Source organism: Protopterus annectens, chromosome 6.part0, assembly GCF_019279795.1.
Source record: "Protopterus annectens isolate FY-2018-M chromosome 6.part0, PAN1.0, whole genome shotgun sequence".
Classification (NCBI taxonomy): domain Eukaryota; kingdom Metazoa; phylum Chordata; order Ceratodontiformes; family Protopteridae; genus Protopterus; species Protopterus annectens.
The window spans coordinates 280839756-280856659 of NC_056737.1; positions in this window are offsets into that span (position 1 = coordinate 280839756).

The following is a 16904-nucleotide window of genomic DNA, read 5'->3' on the forward strand; positions in this document are numbered from 1 at the left end:
ACTGTACGGAGATAGCGGTTCCCCAAGGTCAGATTTTTGAAAGTCGATCATATGGTCTCGGCCATATGAAAGTCAACTTTCTGAAAAGTCGACCATGTGAAGGGGACCCGTCAAAACACATTTAACTTACTGACATAATTAGCAAACACATATAAACTACATTTATTTTGGTGGAGGAAAAAGGTCAAAATCATTTATCTTTCAGCCTTGACTTTTTCCTTCATTGCAGTACAAAAGATCAGCAGAAGGAAAAAGAAAACTCCTTTATTTATTAAGAGACAGACTTCTTTTGGCATTTTCCTGGTTAGGGGTCACCACAGTGGATCAACTGTCTGCTTATGACTGGCAGTGAAGTTTTACAATGTTGAGTTGCCAGCCTGGTGCCCAATCTTCCACAGAAGGCACACACACATGCACACATGCACACACACCTAGGGCCAATTTAGAGTGTCCAATCTACCTACAGCATGTTTTTGGGATGTGGGAGGAAACCAGAGCACCCAGAGAAAACCCACACAACCACAGGGAGTACATGCAGACTTCGCACAAAAAGCACCCCAGGCGAGGATCGAACTGGAGAACCTCTTGTGCTGAGGCAGCAATGCTAACCACCATGGCCGCCCCATTTATTAAGAGAGACATTATGTATTTAATGCATTATGACTATGAAAAGAACAGACAAATAAGTTTGCGTTCATCTTTTTCAATAGATAAACCAGTGAAGAATTGGTGCAGAATAATAAGTTCTTAAATCTAATATATTTTTAGGTACAAAGATATGTTTATACTTCAGGGGGACATCAACAGACATCAGAGTTAAATGATAGGGCATTACAAAAGAGATTTAGCGACCTTGGTGGTATAAACCAAATCAGGCAGCTCCTAAAATCATTAATATGCTAAGGATATTTTAACAGGACGTGAAGCTTAACTAGATTAATAGAGTTAAGTAAAGTCTGTACAGGCTAACTAAAGTCTGACTACTATTACAAGGAACTGCTACAGAGGGTCTTGTCTAGATTAGACATTAGAGCATACCAGGCCATTCTGGGTTCGCCAAGCTGGAATAAAGATACCAGAATGCCCAAGCAGGAGAAGAAAGCTGAGCAATATGAAGAGAATAAGGTAAATCTGTCAGGATAGGTGGAGTAGGCAAAACTCCCATAGTGTTAATGGAGTCAGGGCAGTCACATTAAAAGAGTCCGGGGTCCTTCATCATAATTAAATAATTAAGGTGTGCACATCCATTTTAGTTTAGAGCATATTCTCCCTGCATAATTAACTGGGTCACTGGCAACACAAGCACCTGGATAGACATGATGTCCACAGCTGAGTTATTGAACTTATGAAGTCTTAATTCTCAATAAACTCTCATACCACAAAACTGAATTTATTCTTAGAACTGACAGTCTGAATGTATGGTTCAGTACAGCCAGAGGAACATTTAAATTTTTCAGTTTTAAACTGCCAGTGGTAGTCTTTGGGATTTTTCAACTCATTAGATTTAAAATCCTGATTTAGCCCCTGGCTGCTATCCGTTCTTGCCCCAGCATCTCTCAACCTCTTGAATTCCCAGCTTCTCAACTTGCTATTCCTGAACCAGCACATAAGTACCTACCTACCTAACGCCTAAGGACCCATTCAAGCTACCTGCAGTCTCATCCTACTGACTTCATATCCCTGTACCCTCTCTGAAAAGGAAGCAAGAAATTCCCAGATCCTCAACTTGTTATTCCTGAAACAGGGCATAAGTACCTGCCTACCTGATGACTAAGGTCCCATTCAAGCTACCTGCAGTCTCATCCTACTGCCTTCATATCCCTGTACCCTCTCAGAAAAGGAAGCAAGAAATTCCCAGCTCCTCAACTTGCTATTCCTGAACCAGCACATAAGTACCTGCCTACCTGATGACTAAGGATCCATTCAAGCTACCTGCAGTCTCATTCTACTGCCCTCATATCTCTGTACCCTCTCAGAAAAGTGAGCAAGAAAGTATGTTATTAACTAAGCCTGGCACTAAAAGCATACATCAGTAATCTAACACTTCCAAGTGGTTTAAAGAATGCTTCCTAGCCAGGACAGCCAGCAGCCTCATCCCCCTACCCTCTACACGGTGCAGTATTCCTTTCTCACCTTTATTCTTTCTCCTTTAACTGAATATATTGCCTAGAAAGAACCTCTGTTGCAATATAATATCTGTCCACTAGGAGGCACCAGTATCCAGTCCTACCTTATAAGCCTATCCTATAGTTTATAATACAACTATTTTCATCTTCTGGCTTCCAACACCTACTCTTGGCATAATCACGTTCTTCCTCTTACATTTACTATAACCACCCAACTGTTATCTTACAATTGCAACTATTGTTTTCCTCACCTCTATACTTACCCACACCTTGCCTTACTATTAGTAGTCTGCATTTTTACTGATTGCTCTTCTTGGACTGTTTCCATCTTTGGTCTCTGACTCTTTTTGGCATCCGAGTGCATAGAGTTCGTTCTCTGGCTACACTGCCTACAACTTCTCTCTCCTCCCCATCCCTCATATCTTCCTCTTGTCCTACACTTCTAGTTTCTAATCTCCCGTATGCATTTTACTATACCCCATCTTGCGATCCCCAATCTTTAGCCTGTTCTCATAGGTTCATAGGTTCATAGGTTCATACTAGGCTATCTGCCCTAGGGCATTTATAAGCTTAGCCAGAGTGTGTTTGGCTTTCGCCACCCATTTTAAATTAATTTTGCTATGCCTTTTTTTGAGGTTAGTATACTGTGCCTCTGTCTAACAGTGACACAGAAGTGATAGCCGGGGTAAACCTACGATCTCCCATCCACTCATCAAGATTCCTCTTGAAGAGAGTCAATGTGGGACTCTGCCTAACCTGGACTGGGATTTTATTCCAGAGTGAAGGGAGCCTCTGGGTTATGAATCTGTCCCTCCAGCATGTCCTATTTATTTCAGTGCTGAGGTTCAAGTCTCTCGAGCGCATAGCTCGATGGGATTTGGATTTTCTGAGGTGCAGCATGTCCATTAATTCTGAGTTGGACATGGCTTTATACGTCAGGCACAGATCGCCTCTGAGCAGGCGGTATGCCACTGAGTAGAGCTGGAGTTTCTTTAACCGGGCAGCATATGGCATCTGTTTGAGCTCTTTGATCCTCTTGGTGAGGTACTTTTGGGGTCTTTCCAGTTGCTGCAGGTGTCTGGTAAGGTACATCCCAAAAGGGGCATTGTACTCAATTATGGGCCTGATGAGGGATGAGTAAAGAGGTACGATGACCTCCCTGATCTAGATGTGAATCCTTCATGATTAGGTGGGCTATATAAAATGTTTTTCTAACCACTTTGGCCACGTGGTTGTCAAATGAGAGATTGCTATCAACTTGGGTCCCCAGGTCCCTAATGACTTCTTCTGTACTTAATGGATTACCACCTATGTGGTAATTTGTGGGCACTTTGTTTTTGCCAAAGGGGATGACTATACACTTTTTGGCGTTTAGCTTGAGGCTATGGCTCTGGCACCAGTTGTCTGTTTCTATGAGGCCCTTTTGGAGGATGCTTGTGTCGGCTGGAGAGTTGATTATGGCACCCAGTTTGCAGTCATCTGCGAACTTGGTCAGCCACAGTCCTTCCATGTTGGCCTGTACCGCCGAGAAATATATACCGAACACTGTACTGCTCTAGCCCTACCTATGTCACTTGCTTTCACCTTACTCTCCACCCCTATCCACCTCATAGCCTCTTCCATCCCTTAAATACCATCAGCCCCTTGTGGCGCCATCTTTAAAATCCTGATTTAGCCCCTGGCTGCTGTCTGTTCTTGCCCCCAGCGTCTCTCGAACTCTTGAAGTAAGTGATCTGCTGCCTTTATCCTTGTAAATGCTGATGGTTATCTGTGAAAACATTGCCTTGTGTTTTTAATTGTATTTTCCTTCCTTGCTGTTGAATTTAATGTGTACTGGGTTAACTATACCTGAATGCCTATCTGTAGTTGAGTTACCCACATGGAGCTGATCTAGGCTTCCCTACTGCATAGCGAAATCTCAGTGGTAAGAGAGCAGCATAATTAGCCTGACATCGGCTAGTAAATGGCATAAACGCCCAGTAATTCTGTAACTTGATTGTTTTAAACAGTGCAGAAGCACTTTACCGAGTGGTCTGCGGTGAAATACTAATATACTCAGCCTTACTTCACATAAATGCCTAGCGGCTCTGTAATTTGGTTGTTTAAACTGTACAGATGCAATTTATCTTTATAATGCATGTATGGTTATAATGGGACTGTCCTGAAGACTCTTACATTGTCAGACTTATTACATAGCGACTGTATGTAGCCTTCCCTACCCAAATGCTGGGTCATAACAGTTTCTCATCTAACCTTATATTCATGCTATTCCTATTTGAAAATGGCTTGAACGTTGTTTTCTCCAGCTCAAATTCCTAGTATGCATACTCGCACATGGATCAAACCAATTATGTGTTGAATTGCTAGCAGATAACCTTCAATTAAAATGCTAGTTTAGTTTCTAAAGTACTGAATAAACATTTAGCCACTCACATAGCCAGTGAATGACTCACATTCAAAGCACTGTGCGTGGACAACTAAAGCAGGTACCAATCCTATCTAATTGCATAAATAACTGGAATTTATATGATAGTAAAGTGCTTAGGAGTGGTGATCTATGCTATGCGGTTTAGCATTAGTGTCTATTTTTAAAGCATTTTAGCCTCTATGCTATGCTGTTTAGCATTGGTGCTTATTTTTCAAAGCATTGTAACCTCCTTGACCTGTTTTACTTGGACAATTCCCATACGTTTGTGTAACTGTTTTCTCTAACTATGCTATTCTAGTCAAGTATGTATTACACCTAGCGTAGCTGTCCTTTGAGAAATGCTTACTATGTTATAATTACTATCTGCATAATGGAACCACAGTAATACTATTGTACTTTCTGGTTAGTCTGCACCTATTGTGAACCTGTAGTTGTGTCTTCTAGAGTTTTCCAGCACTACTTCTGTTTAAATACATGCACATAACTAACTTAGACAAAAGTACATCTGACTTGCAATGTTATCCCATGGTATCTGTTTGCTGAGTGACTGAACTGATGTTTTTTTTTTTCTTTAATTGCTCAGGATATATTATTTGTTCTTATATACTAAGGGCTGCCTGTTAATTTTCCCTATACATTTTTCTCTCTCTCCTAAAAGTTCCCAGCTCCTCAACTTGCTATTCCTGAACCAGGACATAAGTACCTGCCTACCTCCATTCAAGCTACCTGCAGTCTCATCCTACTGCCTTCATATCCCTGTACCCTCTCAGAAAAGGAAGCAAGAAAGTATGTTATTAACTAAGCTTGGCACTAAAAGCATACGTCAGTAATCTAACACTTCCAAGTGGTTTAAAGAACACTTCCTAGCCAGGACAGCCAGCAGCCTCACCCTCTACCCTCTATACGGTAACATTATTCCTTTCTCATCTTTATTCTTTCCCCTTTAACTGAATATATTGCCTAGAAGGAACCTCTGTTCCAATATAATATCTGTCCACTAGGTGGCACCAGTATCCAGTCCTACCTTATAAGCCTATCTTATAGTTTATAATACAACTATTTTCATCTTCTGGCTTCCAACACCTACTCTTGGCATAATCACATTCTTCCTCTTACTTTTACTATAACCACCCAACTGTCCTCTTATAATTGCAACTATTGTTTTCTTCACCTCTATATGTACCCACACCTTGCCTTACCATTAGTAGTCTGCATTTTTACTGATTGCTCTTCTTGAACTGTTTCCATCTTTGGTCTCTAACCTGCTCCCTTTGCCCTGCGGGCTCACAATGCTCCCCTACCCTGCCCCCTATTTCCACCCGCCCCAGCATGCCTACATTTATTCTTCCCATACTCCTCCCACTCAGCACAATTAACTAATCAAGGTTCTCTCCTCATCACCCCACCCCCTCTTACACCTCCCACTAATCCACTCCACTATTCCCCTATACTTCTCCACTCTTAGTCTCCTCCCCTTCTCCTTGTAAACAAATTTAACCCTATCTCTTTCCATACCTCTCCTCTCTTATAGCCAGTTTGTTTCCTCTTAACTACTCCCTTCAATACACCCCTGGTCTAGACATGTCCTCCCCAATTGTCTATACCCTCCGGGCCCCTTGTTCCCTTCTTGTACTCCTAATTCCACTTTACTATGCTAGTTCTTACTCTTCCAAAGCACCCCCATGTCTACCTTCTACTCAAACTATTCCATAAACTCACCTGCAATCACATTCATGCACTCATTTCCACTCTATCTCCTCTTCTCTTATTCCACCTACCCCACTGCACCTATTCTATCCCAAACACTTCTCCACCACTACTAAACCTTTTACTCCTAAACTACTACTAGCTCCATCCAGCTTCCTAGTATATAAACCCAAATGGTTAAAAGTTACCTCCTATAAACCCAAATGGTTAAAAGTTACCCCCTATAATGTCCTAGCCTTAGCTGGAGACATTCATCCCAACCTTGGTCCTTGTCCCACCACAAACAACACCTTCCCCCACCCCTTCTTGCCCCACTACAAATAACCCCTTCCTCCCTTCCCCTTCTTCTTCTGCCTTTTCCCACAACACTCTTAAGTTCTTCACAATCAATGCCCAGAGCCTTAACAACAAAGTACATCAAGTACAAACTTGGATTAGCCACAACCAACCTGACATCTTAGCCATCTCTGAAACCTGGCTAAAACCCCATATCACTGACTCCGAAATCTTACCTCCTGGTTTCCATATCCTCAGAAATGACCGATTAAATAAAAAAGGTGGTGGCTCTGCTCTAATCTACTCCGACCTTCTTACCTTAATCCCCCTTCAAATTCCAACCCCACAATTTAAAAACACTGAACTAACAGTCAGTCTCCTACGAATGAATAAACATAAGAATATCTGCATTATTTCCCTATATATCTCCCCAGGTGACAACATCTCTAGCCTTGAAGATATTCTTCATTGGGCCTCAACTGAAATCAAGTATGAAACTTATATTCTAGGCAACGTTAATATTGATTGGAATAAAATCAACATTCCCTCTCTCTCCCTATCCATTAACCTCTACAACTTCACCCAAGTAATCCACTCAATCACCCGTCCTAACAAAATTCACCCCCCAGTATCCATCATAGACTGGATCCTAGTCACCCATCCAAACAAAATAAAACACTCTGTCACTATCCCAGACACCTTTAGTGACCATCTCCTGCTTTCATTAATCGCTCGGCTAACTACACCCCATATCAGCACCATTACATTCACACTTACAATCTTAGCAACTTTAATCCCATTACTTTCTCAAATATTTTCACACAAATGAATTGGCAAATCCCAAATACTCTTCCCCTTGATGAAGCTTTAGATCATTTCAACTCTGTCTTCCTAGACACTCTAAACTCCCTAGCCCCACTAAGAAACACAAGAATCAAAGCTAATACTGCTCCTTGGCTATCCAAAGAAACCAAACAAATCCTGCATCAAAGGGACAAATCCTGGATGCTTTACCAGAAGAATAAAATGCCTTTTACCCTGCTCCAATACACTCAACTCTGCAACTGTCTAAAGAAACTAATCACCATGGACAAAAAATGCTACTACAATAAGCTTCAGTCCAACAATATTAAAAACCCTAAACAATTCTGGAAATCAGTTAATTCCCTTCTCCATCCAGGCTCCAGGAATAATCCCTGCCCTGACCCAAGTATTACTGACATTGAACTAAGCTCAAATTTCAACTCATTCTTTACAGAAACTATTGCTAACCTAAACAAAACATTCCCAAACAACAATCCACATATCCCTCATTCTTCACCTTCCACAACCCTAATAACTTTCCCCTAATATTCGAGCTCAAACCAGTCTCAACCAATATTATAAAAAGGCTCCTATCCAAACTAAAGCCATGCTCTAATGCCCCTGACAACATACCCTCCACCTTCCTCAAATGTGCTGCTAATGGTATTGGACTCCCAATCTGCATCTTAATAAACAGATCCTTAAAAGAATCATATATACCCAAACTCTGGCATTTAGCCTACATTCTTCCTCTTCACAAAGGAGGCTAGAACACCAATATTTCTAATTTTCGTCCCATTGCTCTACTCTCTCCATTCTCCAAAATTCTAGAAAAATGTGTCCACCACCAACTCATGCCTTTCTTAATCCAGAATCAACTCCTTACACCCACCCAACATGGCTTCCACCCTGGCCATAACACTATAACTGCCCTACTCTCCTTCCTAGAAACAGTCAATCAAGCCCGAGATTCCGGACTCCTAGTATCCACAATTTTCCAAGATCTCTCTAAAGCATTTGATACCATTTCCCACAATCACCTTCTCTATCATCTCTCCAACCTTCATCTCTCCCCTAATATTTTATCCTGGTTCTCCAGTTACCTGTCAGACAGATCTCAAGCAGTCAGATGGAAGAACTCCACCTCTTCCATCTTACCGACCCCCACCAGCATACCTCAGGGGTCCATCCTCGGACCTATGCTTTTCAACATCTTCATTAATAACCTTCACACTGCCATCCCTGACACAACAGTTATCCAATATGCAGATGACTCAACTTTAGTCTGTGCTGCCTCCAACCTTCCTGAACTACTGACTAAAACCCAAACTGCATTTTCAATCACTGAGAACTGGATGCACCAAAACCTCCTCTCTCTCAGCTCAAATAAATCAAAAAATACTACTTTTTCCTACCTCCAGGGCTTTCTCTTATGACAAAAATGCTTTCAAAGTCCTTAGCCAAGTAAACTCTGCTATAGAAGTGGTTCCTTGTGCAAAACTTATCGGTATTACCATAGACGAACACCTCAAGTTCGATATCCACATTCAAAAAAACATAAAGAAACCCACCAAAAATTAGGTATGCTCTATAAGAATAATCCCTTTCTCTCCAACTCCACAAGGCATACCCTGACAACTACCTACCTTCTACCATTCTTATTATACGGAGCCCCTCTTCTAACAAATCTGACTTCTTCCATCACCTCCAAACTTGAAAATTGCTATAATAAGATCTCTAAATTTGTGACTAAATCCAAAAACTCCACTCATCATTGCCTTATCCTACACTCTCTGAACTGGCTAGAACTCTCTAACCACCTAGACTTCCTACAACTAACCACTGCTCACAAACGAATATTTCACCCAGATAAATGCCCAGCCCTAACAAACATCCTTCCCCCATACATCCCAAATAGATCTCTGAGATCTGAACACCAAAATTGAATTTCTATCCACAAACCCAAATGACCTGCTGGCCAGCTTCTCCTCTCTTTCTCACTAGGCAAGAAGTAGAATTCTCTCCCTCCCTCACTTAGGACTATACCAAACTCAGAAACCTTCAAAACCCAGCTTATCTCATATCTGTCATCCAAATGGAAGTGTTCCTGCTTACACCCTACCTAAATTCAAGGGAAGTCCCCAAGGAGTTCTTTATACTCCTTGCTCCCACCCTCCCTCCAACTCATATTTCTATTCTCCTAGAACAGACTCAAGCTCTCAGTAACTGAATAAGCAATCTCTCACTTGATTTCAAGTATGTATATAATGTAAATAGCAAATTACTTCTATTGACTGCACATCAAATGTATACCTTACATATTTGAATTAACTACATGTAAATGGTCTTCCCTCTACTAGTATAATAACACAAGGACCTTAGATCTTTCATTATAAAGACAGTTGATCATGCTTGCTAACTGTGTTGTATGCTGTACTTTGTATGCATTTGCATTTCCCTACTGTATGGATATTGTATTGTATATGTATTATCCCTTAATAATTATGTAACCCTTACTGTATTGCTAATGGAGCTTTTCTCCTCGGGCCTCCACTGAAAACAGGCACTTTCAGGCCCAGTGGACTTCCCTGGTAATCAAGCTGAAAATAAATAAATAAATTAGAGATGTTGTTATCATCTGACCTATTAGCTAAAGACACTTGCTGCACTCTCTTCTTGATTTTAATCATTTTTAACAAATGTATGAAAATAAGCCTTTACTGTTTGAGGGCGTCCATTCAGCAGACCACTCCTAGTGGCAGTAGTATTCACTATTGCCTAAGACAGACTATTAATATACAAAAGCATGGCTTGTTTACACCATTCTGTTTGAGCCACTCAGTGAGTAACGGTACCGCCTTTGTCAGGATGCACACTTGTTCCCACACTGAAGTGCAGTGGAATTTCTCAAGTACAACTGTGTGTATTGTGGAGACGGCAGGTGACATGGAGACATACGCGATACAAGATCAGGAAAGCTCTTGAAATGCTTATTTAACTTTGTTGTACTTTAATTCTAGCCATGCCTACAAACTGGTCTGCATGCTTGAAGCAGTCTTTTTTCAGAAACTTTTACATAAGACAAATAATTCTGCTTCATCTTTCATGCTGTAGAATTTGCTGTGGAAGTATTTTTTTTCAGTTAATCATGTTAAGAATGCACAAATTCCCTGGGTTAGTACATCTTGTTCTTACTTTATCCTTGTGTTAAATACATAACAATTCTTAGAGCAAAAATTATAAATTAAAGTTTCTGGACAGCGACAGCTTCCATGATAAAAAATATAATCTCTTTTCTGAGAATTTCAGCTAAACTTCTTGATTATTAAACAGGAAAGATGTTGCAATCTTTTACTAGAAAACACTATCAGGAATGAGAGAAACAAAGGTGAAGCTAATGAACTTTATAGCTCATTCAAAGTACAAGTAACTTTTTTTTTCCCTGAAAATCTTTTCCAGTTAAACAGCTTTAACAGCTGTTCCTCAAGGTACATGCATAGAACCACAGCTAAAAGTGTTCCCATACAAATTCCTTCTTCAAAACCTTCAGCTAGCATTACAATTGTAATTTCTATCTATCTAGCTATCTGTCTTTCTATCTATCTATCTATCTATCTATCTATCTATCTATCTATCTATCTATCTATCTGTCTGTCTTTCTATCTATAGACGTCTTATGAGAGCAAATCAGCTTTTACCCCTTAAAAATATAAAAATAAACTTCTGAGAGATAAGAATATTCTCAGCCCTTGATGAAATGTGTTACAAGCCACTCCAGTCAGTACATCTAGGTGATCTGATAGAAATTTTACTTTATCATTTTATGTAGTTGTTTTGTTTATTCACTTACTTACCACACAGGTGATCGATGTTACCCTCACTTTTTAAGTATTGGCCTAGGCATTAATTAGCAATAATCCATACTACCTTATATCCAGAATAATGTGAGTGCCTTACACCCCTGTTGTGTGGTAATACCTACTCACAGCCTACTTTATTGCATGTATAAAATGGTATGAACTTTTTGTTTAAGCAGTCCTTTTGGGAACTACTTTTCAGTTGTGCTTTGAACATGTTTTACATACTTCTGAAAGCAATCCAATTGCTTTGTTTTGTGCGCTCCTTTCATAACATGAGCTCTAATGACAGTAGCTTGGAGCATGTCATAAACACAGTACACATGCACAAACCACAGCTAATGACATGCTTTTTAAAGTATATTTTTAGCTGTGAAACTGTGGTTGCAGTGGCAATGTTAGTGTAATTTTGATTTATGTAACATAAACAATCACATTTAAGAATTGCTAATAGAAATTAAATGGGAGCTGTATAATATTTTTATTGTGGAGCTAAATTGGGAGGCTTAATACATTTTCTGTAGGGGATCTGGATATTAATTTGTTATCTCCATGAGTTTTGACAGTCAAACATATAGGATTAGAATAATGAAACATGGTGTGGTGATATATCTTATGTGTATGAGCTGCTTTTTTTGCATTACTTACTAATTATTTTCTTTGAAAGGTATCTATTGCTTTATCCTTTTTAAACTAAATTTTCACTTTATAAGTGATTTTTTTGGTTAATGTTGAATGTGTAGCAGAATCAGTAAAGTGGTGTTATTCTGATACACGATATATGAATATACTTAGTTTAATTTATTTATACTGTACCCATTTTCTAAATCTATTTTACTTCTTGTTACTCCTGAGAAACAGGATGGGATGGCCACTGCTTGCTAGAGCATTTGCAACTAACATGATCCCCAAGGTGACTTTTAAGCTTAATGTTATATTTTCATCTTCAACTGCATTCATAATGTGAAGATTAAACTATTTCTGAGGTGAAGGGTATGTAGATAAAAGTGAAAATAACATCTTTCAAATTTCTTATATTATGTCTGAAATTTCTAATGTAGCTTAAAGTACCAGAATAACTAGAGAGCCTGAGATTGTAGGCCTTCTCTGCTCTGCCCCCAATGATATCACCTTTCTCCTCACAAAGGCTGAATGTTACAGAAATGTGCATATGTATTGGCAACTTTGTCCAGATAAGCTACTTATAGTAATGACAGAAGAAACCTGATAGCCCTAACTTTCAATTCCCCTTTCCATTTTCTTCCATTTCAGCCTCAATGGATTCCATCTGCTCACCTGTACTTCACCTCCTTCTCTGCTAAATTAAACCAGATGTTACCAGCCTCTCTGTAAAAAAATACCTCCTTAAATCAGATTTAAATGTTGTACCTTCTAACTTTTGACTATGCACTTTCCCTCTTCTTTAACTCTCTCTGCTTAAGTCTACTCCCATGCCTCTCAACTGCAAACATTTTTACAGAATGTCCAGATTTTTGCTTCCAATATTTGGTCTGTTCCTCATAAAATCTTCATTTTTTTGGCAAATCATGGAGGACTGAAGTCAGTAAGTAACGATTAATAATGACATATATTTGAGTTGCAGACTATATATCCTTCAGAAAATGCATGCTGACACAATTCCTGTTATTCTATCAGGTTTCTAAGTTTATAAGAGCAATATTTAAAATCTGTATGTAGAAAAAAACTTCTAAAACATGGAGGAATAAACCACATGGAACACAGTAACTTAGTGATTTCATTATTTAATGTAGAAGAACTTCATCAGAATAAAATATAAACACATTCTCAATCAGATAAGTAAAGGGAAGGGTGCAATAAAATATGTGAAACTGCAATAACCCAAATCATCCAATCAGGCAAAAGTAAATTCCTGCATTAACAAATGGTGGTGAAGCAGCACTAACCAATTATTAAGAAGCATAATTTCTGAGATATCGAATAACATATCAAAAAAGAACATCCAGTCATAAAATAGCATATTTTAGGGATATCAAATCACAAGCAGAAGCAAACATCCAGTTACAGAATAGCAAAATGATCAAATATCAAATCACATGTAAGAAAAAAAATCCAATAAAAGAACAGATAGAAATCGTGACATCAAATCAAATAATGATAAAAATTAAATTGTCCAATAGAAATATAGTAGCAGGAAGCTGTATAAAAAATAGAGTAGAAAATAAAATTTCATAATTATGAAGGGCACATATGCAACAGGTGTATTGTGCTAAAACTTTACGAACTTAAAATAATATGCAGTGGTGTCATGAAAACATAATAAAAAACAGAGGTGTCATGAAAAAATATATATAGCAATGAACAAAACATAATGTTAATATAAGAAAACATGATGACATTAATATAAGAAAACTCAATCAATTCAACCAACGTAAGGAAAAGTTCAAATTTAAATTGTCATTCAATATTTAAAATCTGTCCCTATTTTTAGGTCTTTGTCTTCACATTATTTTATGCTTTGTCCAGATTTCTTGCATTAAAAGGTTGAGAGGTATGTCTACTCCTCATACATAAGGATATTATTAGAGAGACCCTTATATCTACAAAAGAAGCAGATCTTGCATTATACTGAGTGAATTCCCCAAGCAGAAATGAAATTTGCCTTGTACAATGTTCTTTAGCTTCTGTGGAATAAATGCCAGTTAATAATTAGAGAGACCCTTAACTCTGCATGAGTAGTGGCTCCTGTATTTATTTATTTATTTATTTGTGTTTGCTTACTAGAATGGTCTAACTTGGTCATGCAAAAACTATTTTACTAGAGATCTGGGGAGAAATACTCCACAAAATTACATGCCCCCGGATTACTAATCTGCCGTGCAGGAATAAACTAGTCCTGCACGTAAGTGGCAGTTTAAGAGAAGGACGGCAGCGTGCCATGCATATTAATGAAGGCGCACTGCCTGAGCTCCAAATCCTACACTGAGCATGGACGAGTGCAGGGGGCATGTCTGAGAGCAGAGCTCTCAGAATAAACACACCCCTGCAAAGTAGAACAGAAGGAAGTGTAAATAAATGAGCGAAACCGTTCATAGGTGTCTGCATATCTCCAACAACAGTCCACATGTGTTCAACAGCAACAGTACATTGAAATAAAATGAAGAAACCCTTGTATTTATTTTTTTTAAAACCCCGAGTACAGCTAACCATAGGTGAGTGGGTTTGCCCATCGCTTAGCTATGGTTAAAGCAGCTGAATAGGCTGAAGTGGATAGCAAGGAATAAATATGCAAATGAAGCAGCACAGCCCTAGTGTAGTGGTTAGAGCATCCACCTAACAAACAGGCATTCCCGGTTCGAGTCCCACTGCAGCACATATCATTTTCCATGTGAAACTGTATATGAACATATATTTATATCTTTTTGCCTTATAACCTACATAATAACATTTAAATGTAAACTGGAGTACTGCATGAAATGCACATATGAAGTGTCAGTGTCATAATGAATAAGGCACTAGTAAGCAGGTTTAAGCACAAATAAGCAGTAGTAAGCATGTCTAAGTGCATTTGCGCGGGGTAAGCATTGCCTACACAGATTAAGCAATGTAGAATCTAACTGAGTGTAAGAAACTGTAACTGGAGGTTAGCAGTGCTTACCGTCATGCAAACCTGTGCATACCCACTTACAACTGCTCAAAAGTGCCTTAATCACTCTGGATCCAAAGGCCCTTGTTCTGCCTAGCAAAAAAATAAACTGCCTCTGTAACACTCAAACTCAGGATCCTGTACACTATAGTCACAGTAATTAACCACCAAGCCATCATAGCAATAGATATGAATGAGGTATCAGCAAACTAATCCTCACCACAGGAAAATCAAACCAAACATGTGAACTGAATCTATGTACAGTGTGATGTTGGATAACATGCCACAGAACATAAATATGTGAACTGGAGTATTGCAGTAAGCATAGCTTTGAGGTGTTATTGTAATAAAGTGTAGAAGCCCCCATGTCCCCATACAGTGTATGTACACATGAATCACGGAGACCAGACAGAGGTATAACATGTAATGAAGAATAAATCATTGCCAAATGGCAAATATAGTGCTAATTAACTATTAAGCAATGCTAACCACAGCACAGCTCAAGTTAGTAAGTTTAAGCAATGTGTAGGGGAGCCAGTTCAATCTGCCTAGTGGTATACCTCTTTAAGCAGTGCCATCCTCATGTAAGCAGGTCTGCCCATAGCTTAGTCTTTTCAAAACTGGCCAATCATGGGGAAGTGCAGGAAAATGGCTGTATTTAAATCCCATAAGTGGGAATACAACCCATAACTGGTTGCAGCTTCCTACTGCAGGCAGAATGGTTAGTGTGGGTGAAGGCACTCGATTTAGAGTGCAGCTCTGGGGCATCCAGGAGTCAACAATCATGGCATGGCTCCTGGTAAAACACCATGATCAGAGACTATTGCAGGGCAAGTACCAGGGCTCACAGTACAAAACAGAGGCCTGGGACAGTCTTGCCCATGACCTTACCAGTTCCACAGGTATCCCCCGGATTGGTGAGGAGGGCAGGCACCACCATGCTGACTTGAAGCGGTGGAGGAGGGATGTACTGGAACAGTGGATCCAGGAGTCTCGGCAGATGCCCTATGCCCCAGGACTGAGTAATTACCCATTCTACTAAATAGTAAATAATTGCCTAGCTTGTGTATACTATGGATAGGTATGGCTAAATATCACTGCATTTCTCTGACAGCTGCAGATGAGCGGGCTGCGAACCAGCAAGCCCATGATGCTAGGCTGCAAAGGCTGCTTCGCGAGGCAGGTTAGTAATCAGTCTGCATGTACTGTCATAACAAATAAATATAAGAACCTTAGAAAGTGTTGTACCAGTAGAAATAAATGTGTAATAGTCTGTGAATAAAGGTATAACCCCTGGAGTGCTTCTGTTTACTCTTCTCTCATATGTTGGCGATCTGTTCCATACTATAAATAGTAATGCTGTATCTTAAGCAGTGTTACTCACACCATGGTATGCAGATAAAATGGGCATGAAGTCCTGCATAACAATGTCGGAAGTGCCAAGAGGTCAGTTATATTGTACAAGTTAGGGAGATTTAGAAAACAGTTGAAAGCTTTACATCAATTCCCTGATAGCACAGTGTACAGTGATGTTAGCTCTAATATTTTGTCACACACAGCAGGGGTTTGAATCCTGGGAGTGCTACTAAGTTGTATACATAATCATACCCCACAACTGTACAGATTGTGATACAATGTTCAGACAGAAAGCTGTATGCATACTTACACCCAATAATACAGAATTTGCTAGAATGTTCAAAATGTAAGTTGCATGCATATTCATACCCCACAACTGTTCCAATCTATCCAGCATGTCCAGATAAATGGTCCATATCACCAGCTTGGTACCCTGTTCCCCTGAAAATCCAGTGTGATGTTCCAGGAATTGTAGGCAGCTGTCAATGACATATAACTGATATTCAATCGTGTACATAGTCAGAGAATGTATATGGAAACAAACCTGTCATTCTAGCACCTCACCCAAAGTGTATGACAGCAGTTCTCAACATAGGTTCATAGGTTCATACTAGGCTATCTGCCCTAGGGCATTTATAAGCCTAGCCCAGAGTTTTGTGACTTTCGCCACCCCTTTAGTTTGAAGGATACTATGCCCATTATTTAGCTGTGCCTCTGTCAAGCAG